Source organism: Mus caroli, chromosome 10 (genome assembly GCF_900094665.2).
Source record: "Mus caroli chromosome 10, CAROLI_EIJ_v1.1, whole genome shotgun sequence".
Lineage (NCBI taxonomy): Eukaryota > Metazoa > Chordata > Mammalia > Rodentia > Muridae > Mus > Mus caroli.
In genome coordinates, this window is record NC_034579.1 from 111,171,312 (window position 1) to 111,186,648 (window position 15,337).

Below are 15,337 nucleotides of genomic sequence, written 5' to 3' on the forward strand. Positions count from 1 at the left end.
TTTTTTTTTTTTGAGACAGGGATTCTCTATGTAGCCCTGGCTGTCCTGGAACTCACTCTGTAGACCAGGCTGGCCTCGAACTCAGAAATTCGCCTGCCTCTGCCTCCCAAGTGCTGGGATTAAAGGCGTGCTCCACCACGCCCAGCTGCGTGCTCGATATTCTACACGCTCTTTATGTGAGTCAAATGTCTTCTCTGTCTCTGTCTCTCTGTGTTTCTGTCTCTCTGTGTCTCTGTGTGTTTGTGTGTGCATTCTTCATCATATTTTTGAGGTTGGGTCTCACTTATCGGGCTTAGGCTGGCTGGCTATTGGCTCTGAGAAACCTCTTCTTTCCACACAATTCCCCAGCACAGGATTATGGACATATACCGTCATGCTTGAGTTTTTATTTGAGGACAGGGAATCTGAACTCAGATTCTCAAGCTTGCATAGCAAATACTTTATAGATGGAGCTGCCTTCCCGTCCCCCAAACCTATGTTTTCGCTCCTCATTTTGAGCCATCAGGCAGGCGGTGTTTCTTGGTTGCAGTGCTGCAGCAGATGCTGAAGGGTAGAAAGCTGCTTTTCCACTGAGAGATGCTGTTGTTGCTAAGCAGAATCTCTGATGACGAGCACTGGAGGGGCTGGCGCCCACCACTGTGTGTATGTATTATGGCGCCTTCACCCATCAGGGAAGACAGGTTTTCTTCATTGGTGTGGATATGTGCTATCATTTGAAAATTTTCAATTATAAAAATAATACTTGCCAATAAGGATCTTAAAAAGACTAAGAAATCAAGAAGTTAAACATCCTAACAGCTGGTTTACACAAACCACCCTATGCCACCATGCTATTAATATTATTTATGAGAAAAACAATATTTACAATAGAAAACCAATTACATCTTGATAGTGTTTGTTGTGTCTATTATAGTGGATACAGAATTTTCATTGATTAATTATAAAGTGAAAATATATCTTGTCTTCCTGTGCATTAATATTCTGTTTTCCTTATAGAGTTCTTGGCAACTTCTACAAGTTCGTAATACAATAAAAATGTACATACTTGGTATTTCTGTAGGCATTTTCACAATATGCTCATTTGAAGTTTAAGTAACGAGGTTTCACCACAGTCTTTCTCTGGCTTGATTTCTCAATTTCTCAATTTCTCAATTTCTCAATTATTTCTCAATTTCTCAATTTCTCAATTATTTCTCAATTTCTCAATTTCTCAATTATTTCTCAATTTCTCAATTTCTTCCTTAGAGGCTTTATTATTTTTCGAGCTTAGTAAACCTTCTTATCTCCAGATTTTCAGTAAATACTGATTTCACTTTCTTTTTTGCCATTTTTTTTTCTCTTTGATTCTTGTGTGTAGGTTTCCCTTAACAATCTAAAAATGTATCTTTAGAGTAAAAAGTAAAATGAGCCTTTGAAAGTCAGTCTTCTCAAATTGCTCCCTGCCTCCTCAGACAGCACTGGCTTCAGTTTCTCACAGACTGAGGCACCTTTTATCAGGATCATAGACTGTATTTACTGTGTTCTATTTTCTAGGCTGTGTTTTTTTGCTGTTCATTGGTAGCTTACTGGTGCAGTGTTCAAAAGCAACAGAAGCTGTCAGTAATCTGCTGTGAGACCATTGATCACATGTTTATCTCTGTAGGAGTTTTGTTTTCTCCTTCATTTTTTATTGTTTTTCTCTTTTTCTTTTAGTTTTGTGTGTGTGTGAGAGAGAGAAAGGAGAGAGAGAGAGAGAGAGAGAGAGAGAGAGAGAGAGAGAGAGAGAGAGAGAGAGAGAGAGAGAGAGAGAACACTATTATTTTTCTGATTTATTTTAAAAGAGCTTTGGTGTGTGTTTGTGCCAGGGTGGGGGATGCCACTGGAATTTTGACTGGAGTCATTTTGAATGTATAGATTCATTTTAGAAGAAGTCATAATCATTGTAGTCCAAGAAGAGAATGTTTCCTCTTCTGTGCTAATAGTTATGATACACAGTGGTTCATTTTCAGGGCTCACTGATGGCTGAGAAAAGATTAGCACAGTAAATAACTGGCTAGCGCATCTGCTCGAATACTTTGGAAAACTTCCATTCTTTTCCAACACATTTTCCTGTAAGCTGTGTGAGTGCCCAGGCCTGTGATGTCTATACTCAGGAGGGTGAGGCAGGAGGATTGTATGGGGCCAACCTGAGCAACCTAGAGAGAGCCTGTCTAATAAAAACAGTGAAGAGAAATACGCCTGTGCTGGCATTGTCACCATCACGTTTTCATAAGCATAGCATGACCACAGCACTTTCAACAACAAGGAAAAAGCTAAAGCTAATCACTGGTTTGATGCTAGGTAATGGGCACAGGGAGAAGACTACGTCAGTATAGTGATGGGTTCCAGTTAGCCCTTCTTCCTGAAAGCCTCCTCTGTCTGCTGGAAATGTCACTTGAGACTCTTCTCCAGTCCATTGGGGTTTCGATCAGACCTAGCTTTCCCAGTTGATCTTTGATCAAATCTTTAATTGCTTTTGAGACAGGATCTCATATAGTTCAGGATGATGTTGAATTTACTGTGAGGTAGAGAATGATCACACATTTTGGATCCTCCTGTCTCCACTTCCCAAATGCTGGCATTATAGGTGTGTACTACCCTAATCCTTTGTATATGGTGCTGGGCATCAAACTCAGAGCTTTAAGCATGTTAGGCAAGTACTCTACCAACTGAAGCATACCCCAATGTGGGGTCTGAACTGTCAGTCACTCCATTTTCTCTCTTTTTTGTTGACATTCAAAAGTTTTTAATTAATTCAAGTTTTAACATCAGACTTGTCAGCTATATCACAACTATTCATAGATTACAACTAAATCCTGTTACTCAGCCTGGACTTGAACCTTATGGCTATGATCTTATAGGGAATGTGGGCGCAAAAAAAGGTATGACATGTAGAGTTTATCTATGGTCCTGGGGAAATGGAACAGGGCCTTGCACATCCCACGCAGATACACACTGCACGTGGACAGTGGAGCTGAAAGAGGGGAATTATGCTAAAGTTACTCAAACCTAGACAAAACCTCTCAAAAAGAATGTACTTAGCAGAGAGAAGCGCCTGCCTAGCACTGATGATCTTCTAAGGACAGAGGCCCTAACACAGATAAAGCTTTACCGGGCTGCATCTAGATAATAGGCCTCAAATCCACACATCAAGTCACTCTTCAGCAGGTGTCCCTGCAGATCCTTTTCTTTCCTCCATCAATGAGTTACTTGGACTCACTGATCGGTTCAAGTACAACCCACGGCTTGAGAGAGCAGCATCTTACAAAGCCACTTCCTCCTCTTTAACTCCATGTCTCCTGATCACTGCTCAGCTGCTTGTCTCTGCACTATAGCACCTTGTGTATGCTTCCGGCCCTTCCTATACTGATGCTCCTGAGTTCAGGAATTGAAGGTCCAGGCAGTTATGATGATATGAGTGTCATGCAATTGTAGAGCATGTGAATATCAAGGTAAACTCAATGCATGTCTACTACGGAAACCTGTGTCTGCATGGAAGAAACCCAATATACATGACAAATATGTCTGTAAGGAAAATATTGGCGCAAACGTTTCTAGAAAATTTCAGATGCCTTTCAAACATTCCAAACGTACCAAATGCCAAAGGATCTGGTAAAACTCAACGACACCCCCACCAGGCTGTGCATATGTTGTATGCGTTTCGTAGGCAGCAACTTCCCCTCTGATTTCAGAATGACATGTGTAAATTACTTGCTTCAACACCTTTGTTTCAATACCAATAAACACGCACAGTTTCCAAAATAACGTTCAACTTTGGAAAACATCACTTTAAAGCACGCAGCCAGCCCGTAGGTGACTTTGTGGCCAGACTGGAAATGTGACCAATGAACCGGGCTTTCCCAAGTGGAAGGGTCTGATGCTAAACAGAAACTGCAGCATGCCTATGAATAACATTTTCATGTCAGCACACCTGACTTCAGGTGCAGGTAAGGCTGGCAATTCTCTACATGGCCTTCATGCCCAGCACAAACTCTTCCCTACGTGTCTGCTGAGAGACAGACAGAATGCTCTCAGCCCTGCATGTCTGCTGGAGGACAGGCAGAATGCTTTCAGCATTGTGCTGTTGTTTTTAAGTATGGTAAAGAGAGTTAGGGCTGGGGGTTCAGACCAGTGGTAGAGCACTTGTTAGCTGGTCAGAGGCTCTGGGTTCAATGCCTAGCACTGCTAAAAGGACAATGAAGAGGAGAAGGAGGAGGAGGAGGAGGGAGAGGGGGAAGATGAGGGAGATGAGGAGGAGAAGGAGAAAGTGGTAAAGGAGTTGGAAGAGGAGTTGGAAGATGAAGAGAAGAAGGAAGAGGAGGAAGAAGAGGCGTTGTCATCATTTTGACCCCAAACATGAAATTATCCATGTGCTGGATTACAGACAGTTTCCAAAGCACTCAGTACAAATAGCTGCCCTAGGCTGACCTTACTAAAAGCCCTTCCTGCATGTGCTTCATCAGTTCCCTCGCATATGGTCTTCCCTTGTATAAAATGCTTCTTAATTTCCCTTTCCATTTCTTCCTTTATTTATGGCTTATTTAGAAGCATGCTATCTTCTTTCCAAGTGATTAGAAATTAGTTATCTCACTTTTTATTATTCATTTTTATCATTAAGTTGATACTAATTTAACCCATGTGTGACCAGTAGTACACTGTGCCTGGTGTGAGCCTTTTTAGACTTTTAAAATAATAATAACTTTTCAGAGTTTTTATATATATGCATGTGTGCATGTGCGTGTGCGTGTGTGTGTGTGTGTGTGTGTGTGTGTCTGTCTGTCTGTGTGTCTGTGTTAGCAGTATGTCACAGGTACATAGGTATCTGAAGATAGAAGAGCCTCTTGGAGCTTGAGTCCAGGCAGCTGTGAACCCCCTGACATGGAAGAGCAGCAAGTGCTCTGAATGGCTGAGCCATTTCTCCAGCCCCCAGCTGTGATTTTTGGAAGTTATTTTATGCTCCAGAATATGGTCATTGTATGGACCTTGTAGACACTAGTCTTTACTTCAGTGTTACTTCATTTGCTATCCCTTCTGACTATGATGTTCTATCCTTAGCTCTCCTCAGCACCTCTGAGTTTCCATCTCATGCCATCGTCTCTGTGGGGGTATTTCTGACTAATTATATCTATATCTATATCTATACCAATATCTATACCAATATCTATATCTGTATTTATATCTATATCTATCTATCTATCTATCTATCTATCTATCTATCTATCTATCTATCTACACACACACACATACACATACACACACACACACACACACACACACACATACACATACATACACATATCTCCTATGTACTGTGACACCAGACACACCCTACTCTCCTTCTGGCTCCATTCTTTCACTTGTACCCATTACTCCTGTGTGAGCTTTCTTTTGCTAGAGTATACATTTCACAAAGCAGGACTCATTGTTCCTTTTGCTTGTTCAAATATCCCGAGCACCTAAGGTAGCTGTGTCAAGCACACCAATAGGTGTCCTGTGAAGAGGTGTTAAATTGATTTGATTTACAAAATAACTTGTGAGCTAACTACTGCTGACTGTATTGTCTTCCTTTAACCAACACACTAGCAAGTAACACCAAATAAAATGTGGAGTCAAGGTTCTATTCGCGGTCTGCTTCATGTAACCCCTTTATTAGTTTGCACTGCTTAGATCTGGTGAATATGCTAGAGTCCAAGATGGAGCAGCACCACACTGGCTGTGCAAAGATTAGCGTGGGCTGGACCTCATATGGTGTGATAGAAGCAGTCAGGGGAGAAGCTGAAAGTGGGAGGCCCTGTGTCACAGAAATGTGCAGAGTGACAGGGAGTCTCAGGGAGGCATAGCATAGCTTAGCAAAGGAGCTGTATGATCATGTTTGCACACTCAGATGCTACAATGGCACAATTGCTCTTGTCCAGTTAGTACTTCTTGGCCCTCTCCTTTGGATAAAAGATCATTCTCCCTGCTAGGGTTTAGCAGACCAAAATGTATTCATAAAGTGTAAAGCCCAGTGGGGAAGATGATCAATAAACAAATAATCAAACACAAATGCAATATAATCTAAGCAGTGAATGCTTTGAGGGAAAAAATGAAGGGTCCAGGAATGGGGGTGGGGTGTACTTTACACAAAGAGGTCGGGCCAATTACTCTTATATTTAAAGATGGAGATTATATTTGAGCAGAGACATTGACAAAATGTAATTATAAAAAAACCATGCAGAGCCAATTCCGGAATGTTCTAAGAAGATTTGCAAAGGCCATATACATAATGTCATAGGACAGATATGAACCTTGTGTGTGCTACATGAAAATGAAGCAGCTGAACGCATGCCTTAGGAAAGCGATGGGTTTTAGTTAACTTTTCAGAACAATTCTAGTAGATTTGTGGAAGTTTTACTGCTGGGACACAAAAAAAGAAGGCAATAAAACCAGTTAAGAGACCATACAATGGGTCTAGAGAGATTGCTTTGTGGTAAGAGCACTCACTGGTTGTTCTTCCAGAGGTCCTGAGTTCAATTCCCAGCAACCACATGGTGGTTCACAACCATCTGTAATGGGGTCTGAGCCCTCTTCTGGAGTGTCTGAAGACACATACATAAAAAAACAACTTTGAGAGAAGGAGGGCAGAGACAGAAACACACACAGAGAGAAACCATACAGTACAAAGAATAGGGGGATGTTAGAGGGTGTGTCCATAATAGGGGTGGTGGGTGAGACATGGGCCTGGTATGGTCCACAGTAGGGGTGGTGCGACATGGGCCTGGTAGCTATGACCCTTGTGGGGTGCCCTTGAGCATGGCCTGCCATTGTTGAACTGTCAGCAGTTGTGACTATCCACAAGGGACCTGTGTCAGGTTAGACACATCAACTTTCCATCACAGAGTAGGGAGGGGGTTACAAGACCCCATCTTTCCCCAAGGATTTCTGGGTAGTTAAGAGAGATTTTTTTTTCTTCTGTGAGATAGCTACTCATGCTACCTTGGGTGAGTAGATGTTTATTCAAATCTCTAAGTTCGTACGACAAGCAGGGTTGCTGGAGAGCTTGGTGGAGGATGTTGAGGAAAGGAATCTTCAAAAGTTTCTAAGTTGAGCCTGAACGGTTAGTCGGTAGTGGTGCAGTTCTCTGAGAAAGGACGCTCTGTGACTGGGACATGTGAGCTGAAATAACCCTTTCTTCCCCTCCACCAGCTGTGTCCAGCTGTGGCATGTGCATGGCATGTTGTAAGTTCAACGAAGGCAAGAATGAGGGGATGTAAAGGTCGTTCCAGAATTCATGATGTGATAATATCTATTGTCAAACTATTGCATTGTGCTTACTCCAAGAGAATACCCATAGCTGGCTAAGTGAACCGAGTGGTCAGACAGATAGAACTAGAATCCTAGGTTCTGGAGCCTGGAAATCTGGAGAGGCAATGCTGGAACAGTCACCAAAAATTAAAACACAGCAAGTAGGTTACATAGAAATTGGTAAAACTGGGCCCATAGCTCTGGTGTTTATGGCTCAGCTCTACTTCGAAGTAGGGTGTGCCGTTCTGTGTGTTTAAAAACAAAATAAAAACAAAAACAAAACAGAACAGAACAAAAACAAAACAAAAACTCCAGGTACTTACCATGGTGATTTTCAGGGGACTTGGTGTCAAAGAATGGTGCCAGACTGGTGGCTGCTCTGAACTCCACTGGCACTATCTAGTTTAGTCTGCTTCTCCTTGCATCAACAACATCCAGACACTAGCTAGAAAGTGAGAAAAAAAAGTTGTTATTTCAGCATGGAGGTGATGTGTTGCTTTAGATGTTTCTTCTCCTTACTGCTTGTTCTGGTTTCATTTGCTGTGACAAAACACCCTGGCCAAATATATATATGGAGGGGAGAAGGGGTTTACTGTAGCTCACCATCCCAGGTTATCATCCATAATTAAAGGGAAGTCACAGGGTCAGGAGACTGGGACTGCAGATGTCGTCACGTCCACAGTCAAATGCAGAGAGAAAGGAATGAACACATGCTTGCTTGGGCTCAGCTTAGTTTCTTCATTCTTTAAGAACCTCTGCCTGGCTGGAGAGATGGCTCAGTGGTTAGGAGCACTGAATGCTTTTCCAGAGGTCCTGAGTTCAATTCCCAGCAACTACATGGTGGCTTGCAACCATCTGTAATGGAATCTGATACCCTCTTCTGGTGTGTCTGAAGACAGTGACAGTGTACTCACATACATAAAATAAAAAAAAAAATTCTTTAAAAAAAAAAGAACCTCTGCCTAGGAATGGCACTGCCCACAGTGGGCTTTGTCTTTACCAGATCACTTAACTAAGACAATGCCCACAGATACGTCCACAGGCCAATCCAATGGAGATAATTCCCCCATTGAGGCTGTCTTTGCAGTGATTCTAGGACGTCCACTAGACGAAACTAAACTTCACCCGGCCATTGGACTGATTTACATCTAGCTGCCCCCTCCTTCCTCCTATTCTTCTTCATTCTCCTCAGTTGTGTCTTTCTATCACTCTTCAGGACACAGAAAATCTGTGGATTTGCATCCACAGATCTGAAGCCACATCTTCATTGGCGTAGATGTTACGGGTGCTTCTGTAGATTCACAAAATCTTGCAGTGACCTTGGGGGAAAGTGATTGTTTAATTTTTTTCAAGGGCAACTTTGCTTGCCCTAAATCTCATCTGCACCTTTTAGCCACAGCCTCAGGTTTTCTATTTTAAAACTTGAGATCAGTTTAAGACATAGATTAATGAGTCCGTTGAGGTATACTTCTGAGAAAGGCTACCTGAGGCCATAAGCTTACTGGGTGGACAACTGTGCTAAAGATAATTACGTTGAGCATAAACCCAGGGAAACTATCACAGCCTTCCACATCAGTTACAACGACTAAGTCAGTCAATGATGTCAAGCTCAAACCAATGTTGAGCTCACGGTTAACATGAAGAGATGTCTGTGTGTTAGTATCGGTACTTTCTGGTTTTCATTTTTATATTCCACAAAAGAGATAGTGGGCAAATCACAGAGCTAGCTTTAAATAGATCCAATTAAACTTATGTGCCGCTAAACCGGAGGAGGGAGCAATGTCTACAATAATATTCAAGGAGTGATTGTTAAGACTGTGTCACTGAGAAGGGTGGCCAGTCGGAGCAGAGGTGGACAGTTAAGGGATGTGACACTCAGCAGGATGATCTTGGGAGGTGCTTGGAAGAAATAGTCTTTGGAGGGAGAACAGGTGATCAGTGTTATAATCTATACTAGCTTTATTCCCTCCCAGTCCCTTTTGATGGCATTGCACTGTGGGACCACTCCCTCTGACTATATCACATTGTGGGGGCACTTCCCCACAATTATGGCATTGCACTGTGAGACAACTTCCTATGACAGCATTGCACTGCGAGACCACTCCCCATGACAGCATTGCACTGTGGGGTCATTCCCTGTTATGGTATTGCACTCCCCATATTGACATTGCACTGTGGGGCCATGCCCCATGATGGCATTTCACTGTGGGACCACGTCCCATGACCACATTGCACTGCGGGACCACTCCCCATGACTGCATTGCACTGTGGGGCCATTCCCCATGACAGCATTGCACTGTGGGACCACATACTGTGGGACCACTCCCCATGACAGCACTGCACTGCAGGATCATGCCCTGTGACCGCATTGCACTGTGAGACCAGTCCCCATGTCTGCATTGCACTGTGGGACCACTCCCCATGACCGCATTGCACTGCAGGACCACGCCCATGATGGTTCTGCACTGTAAGGATGTGCTGGCTTATTTTTCAGTATTCAAACCTGATTCTTTGAAACATTCTCTCACTTATTGTAGGGGATGTGAGCCGAAAGTGCAGTCACTTGACACTTTGACAAAATACCCAGTGGTTTACTCATTCTGAGCTGCTATTTTTTGCTGTCGCTTCAGATGGGAGTTTTCGCTATCCACTTGTCTTAAGGAAACACAGAGAAAACAGCACTTGCTCTTGAAGACATTGCATTTCTTAATATGTGAACGCTGCTTATTCTTCATCCGCCCAGATTCCGTTTTCCGGTGGAAATATTTACGAAATTTGACAATAGGTCTTTACTTGTCTGGAAGTGTACCCGGGGCTTTGCCCCAAATCCTTATCTTAACCTTTCTTAAAAACTGTAAAGACATATTTCTTCTTTTCATTTGGTGACCAACAGCTTTGAACCATTTTTTTCTCTCAGGATTTTAACATGGAGGGGCTTGGTGCACTTACTAACACATTGATGTATTGGTTTGTGAAGTGTGCTATCTCAATACCTGTAAATACATTGTAGCTTTTGTTACAGAAGCCTGCCAGCAACCAGTGGAAGAATGCACCATCTACCCCCAAATCCATCTTAACTTTAAACCAGTGATACCTGGGATGCCTGACCCCCGCACCCTCACTTCTATCCACACCAAATGCTGTATCAATTATTTACTAAGGATGAGATCTCGGTATATTTAGTCTATTCAAAAATTCTCCACCACTCTCCAGTGACATTCCACAGTGACAGTCAGTACCTTTCCCATGTTCTCTCCTGCTCAGCTATTCAGGTGTCCTTCATTCCCAAAGATGCTTAGACCTTGTGCTTTTGTAGCCTTGGCTAAGTGCTCCTGACTCCCGGGGGGGCTTGCAAATTCCTCAGTAATGGAGCTTCCCTCCTCTCTTTCTGGATCTACTCTAGTGACCCTTTAAGGACTTAGATTCCAAGTGGTCTTCTCTGGGATGCTACAACTTCTGACTCACCCCTCCAGTCGGTTGTTGGACTCCTGGACAAAAACCACAGTCTGTTTGCCAATGTTGACCTAGCAGCATTCACTGACTAAGCCCACATTTAGAACATCGAAGAGCTCACATAAGTAAATACCGGTGCCTCGAGCTTATTTAGTATGCCCATACATTTGCTGTTCTCGGGAGTTCAAGATAGTTCAGAATTTTGTTATATGCTCTTAGAAATCTGATGAGCATGCCAGTTGAAATTCAAAGGTACCTCCTCTGATCTTGATGCCTTCTCACATCATCTCCTTTAGGCTTTACGGAGTTTGAGCTTTGTATGAGCCTGTTATAACCAAGGAAATTCAGACTAGATGCCTGATGGTGGGCTCCTGAGTACTTCCAAGTACAGCGTGTGTTAGCATTCTGTCTAAACTCCATCCCACAGTTACCTGGCAACAGCCAGGTAGGCCTGACCTACTGTAAAAGGGGCTGCTTGCCCCCTCCTGTCTCTCTTGTTCCCTTGCTTCTCTCTTGCTCTCTTGGGCTCTTCCCTTCTCCCTTTCTTCCCTATTCCCTTCCTCCTCTCTCCATGTGCTCATGGCCAGCCTCTACTTTTCTCTCTCTCTCTCTCTCTCTCTCTCTCTCTCTCTCTCTCTCTCTCTCTCTCTCTCTTTCTCTCTCTCCCTCTATTACCCTCTTAATTCCCTTTCCCATGCCCCGAATAAACGCTATTCTATACTATACTATTGTGTGGCTGGTGCCACTCAGGGGGAAGGGATGCCTTGGCATGGGCCCGCTGAGGCACCCCCTCCCCCATACCTGACCACACCTCCATAGAGCATATTCTCTTCCTCTTTATCTTTTTATAAGCACACCAGTGTGAAAGTTTGGAGCCTGACTATGTGGGTGTGAGTCCTGGCTGTCCTCTGTTCAGCTGGGATAATGACTAAGTCTTTCTGCACCTCACATTCACTCATTGCAAAACTTTGGTATTGGGAGTGGGGTGTCTCTAACTCTTTTTCCTACTCTTGGGGCTGACTCTTCTCCTCATCCAGCCTTGATTGAGGGTTTGTGCCTAGTCCTGTGGCATCTTAGTATACCATGTTCAGTTGATGTCCCTGGCAGGCCTGCTCTTTTCTGAAGGAAAACAGAGGAACAGTGGATTCAGGGGAAGAGGGAGGTGAAAGGAGATTAGGAGGAGTTAAAGGAGGGAAGGCTCCCTTTGGGATGTATTGTATGAGAGAAGAATAAATAAAAAGAATAAAGTAGATTAACTTACAGAAAGCTCTTAGAGGTTGGCTGTAGCAGTAAGCCCACATGAGTGTTGGCTACTACCACCACCACCACCACCACCACCACCACCACCACCACCACCACCTTCTTCGCCATCCTGTCTTGTGAAGGTAGAAGTCAGAAGTGATTGGATTAGATTTGGATCCAGATGGGGTTGGATTAGAAACTTTCTGTGTATGTACATGTCAACTTGCTTCTTGCTTGGTCCATTTGTCTTGGATGGGGAGTGAAAAGGAACTTCATCAAGTTCCTCTTCTTTAAAAACTGTGAGTAGGGTGCCACACACACTTCCCAGAGGTGGAAGACTCCAGAAACCTTAGCATGAGAAAGCCCACATGCTGTGACTTTTCAAGATGCTTGGTGGTGTCTTAAAAAACCATGGGTCCCATGACAAAAGTTGTGCAGGGGAAGTATTAGCCTTCTTTTGCTCTCATCAGCTCTACACACCCACATGGTGAGGAAGGACTCAAAGGTCCTGTGCATGCGAGCTCACGCAGCGCCAGGAACGTTTCTCTCTACAAGTCTCTTGCCCTACTAAGGGCTAAGGTGGAGTCTTGTAAAGTTGTAGAAGATCTCTGTAGGAGTATTTCTTCCACCGCAGGCCCTTTCCTCTGTTCCTCAGAAAAGCATGGGCCCCACATTGTTCAGGAAGGGCAAAGCAGAGGTGAGAGGCAGATAAGAAAGGTGTTATATTTGGCATGACTGGTTTAATGTTAAGTTTGGGCCTAAATAGCCATTTAGGGTGATTTTAAAGAAAAAAAAAAACCATATGTCCATTGGGTTTACTTTGCTGTGTCTGCATTCACATGTTCCTCTAATTAATCAAGAGACTTACATGGTAAGATGAGTTCCCTCAGAGCATTACGCTTTTAATTTAGTTAAATTTAATTAAATTCAACATTTTCCCCCTGACCTTGAATTATGGCTTCATTCTGGGACTTGTGGATAAAACTAAGACAAGGCCAGGTTTCTCAAGAAATCCTAAGTTCTGCCTAGAAGACAAACCAATGATAACGCCATGCTACAGTGCATTCTGCAGTGGACATAGCTGCAGAGAAACCTGAGCCCACACAAGCAGGAGACATCATGGTTCATGTGGTTGGCTGGGGCGAGTAGTGGGTAGGGAAGTATCTCTGATGAAAATGTTGGAAAGCTTTCTCTTTATGGAGAAAGAAGAGTAAATACGCCAAAGCATAGAACGGGGGCTCAAGCTTAAGAGAAAAGCCAAGTTGAGTTTATCCAACAGGTTGCTCTAAGAAGAGCAGCTTGAAAGTGCTCCAAACAGAGTGCACGAGGAAACTCACTTGGGCAGTGTGAGTTTCCTGTCATCTTGATGTAAACTGGAGTCATTTTTGAAGAGAGACGCTCAGTTGAGAAAATGATCCCAGCTGATTGTCCTGTGGGCAAGCTGGTGTGCTTGTTCTTGATTGATGACTGGTTGATGTGAGGAGGCCCAGTTCACTGTGGGTGGGCCACCCCTTGCTGGCATTCATGGGATCTATGAGAAAAGCAGGCTGAGCAAGCCTTGGGTAGGAAGCCAATAAGCAGCACCCCTCCATGGCCTCTGCATCAGCTCCTGCCTCCTGGTTCCTGTCCTGTTTAAGTTCCTATCCTGACCTTCTCCCTGATGGACTGTGATTGGTGGGTGGGTGTGAGAAGAAATAAAACTTTCAAGTTACTTTTGATCACGGTGTTTTATCGCAGCAATAGAAACCCTATCTGAGACAGGTCATGTATGATTATAGACAGTGACAAGATTCAAAAAAGGGCAAGCTATCTCCTCCACAGAAAGATAAACTCATTAGCTACTAAATTTGGTCTTTCTGATAAAATCCATCGCTGGAGATGATCTTTTCTAGCCAAGGTTCACTAACAGAACTTGGTGGGAGATTCCTAGAACTATGGAGATCCTGATCCGACAAGCAATTCAGTGTACATGGTTCCACTGTCCAGCCAGAAGCATAAACCAGTGGCTGGAGAGTAACCCTTGACACTTCCTTCTTTACCTGCCACACCCATTCCCTTATCGTGTTCTCCTGAGTTCCTCACGGAGAATCCTTTCCCTTCTTTCTATCTCAAGTTCCAGCACCTACAAGCAAGGCTATCAACCCCAGTGTTCTTCCAGTTTCCCTTCGAGCTTCCTCCAAGTCAGTACTTCAGACTCTACCACACAGTACACCATCACCCTTGCCTCCGGGCTCTCTAGTGACCTCAGGCTGCCCCTCCAACTCTTTCTAAACCTTGCCCATAATCCACAGGACTCTGAATGCCCAGGTTCATACGGGCAGGGATTCTCACCTCCATTAAAATAACCAAGATCATTCCACACAGACACATCCACAGCCCAACCTGATCTAGGCAATCTGTTACCAAGACTCCCTCCATAAGTGTTCCTAGATTGTGGCATGGTGACCATGAAAACTTAGCACCACAGTCAGCCCTACTTTTCAACTGAGCCTTGGGGGTTCTACAAGACAGTATTTCATCTCCACTGTCTCATCAAAAGTATTTTCTTACCAGTTGGACGATAGAAAATAATGCACAAAGCATTAATAGCCACACAGCTAATGCTCGTTTCCCCTTTGATCATGTACCTTTCCTGCGTTAGGAATGAATCAGTCAAATAGGCAGTAATGAGAATTTACACCAGTTTCTGAGAAGACAGACGTATTATCTTTTCTTCTTATCTCCATTTTGCAGACAGGGAAATAGAGCTGCAGAGCAGGTAGCAATGTTAGCCTAGAGACTGGGGATGTGGCTCTATGGTGGGGTGACTTTCCTAGCATGCTTAACACATAAGGCATTGCTGCAAGGAACCTTCTATCTGCACTGTCAGCAGAAACCATTCTGCCCGGCTGCCCTCAGATAGGGCTCTTAGAAGGAGGCTTTGTTCACCTTCATGCTTGGTCCTTTGGCTTTGCAAAGCACCTAGGTTCTTAACTGCATGGTTTTCCTGTGTAGTCCTGGCTGTCCTGGAACTCACTTTGTAGAATAGGTTGGCCTCCAACTCACAGCATCTGCCTGCCCGTGCCTCCCAAAAGCTGGGATTAAAGGCATGCCACGTCCAGCTCTTAACTGCCTTTTACCTCAAAATCTGTCTCTGTTTTATTACTTCTTATTATGCTTTTGCCTACTTGGCACGGTTATTTGGCCCACATGGAAAGAGACTCCATTTTACTTTGCCATCATTTAACACTTACCTAGTGTATTGCTCAGAGGTAAGGGTTTCCAAAGAAATAGAACTAATGTGATGGTGGGGGGGGGGGAATGTGTGTGTGTGTGTGTGTGTGTGTGTGTGTGTGTGTGT

General features: G+C 43.7%; 1 long non-coding RNA gene across 1 annotated transcript in view; it reads right to left on the bottom strand.

Annotated features, from left to right (window-relative positions):
* The window catches only part of LOC110302866, a 59,300-nt gene that overhangs the window by 18,058 nt on the left and 25,905 nt on the right, over positions 1 to 15,337 (bottom strand). The window contains exon 2 of the long non-coding RNA XR_002378869.1: positions 7,626 to 7,747. This is a non-coding gene — a long non-coding RNA (uncharacterized LOC110302866). The remainder of the gene's footprint in view (positions 1 to 7,625; positions 7,748 to 15,337) is intronic.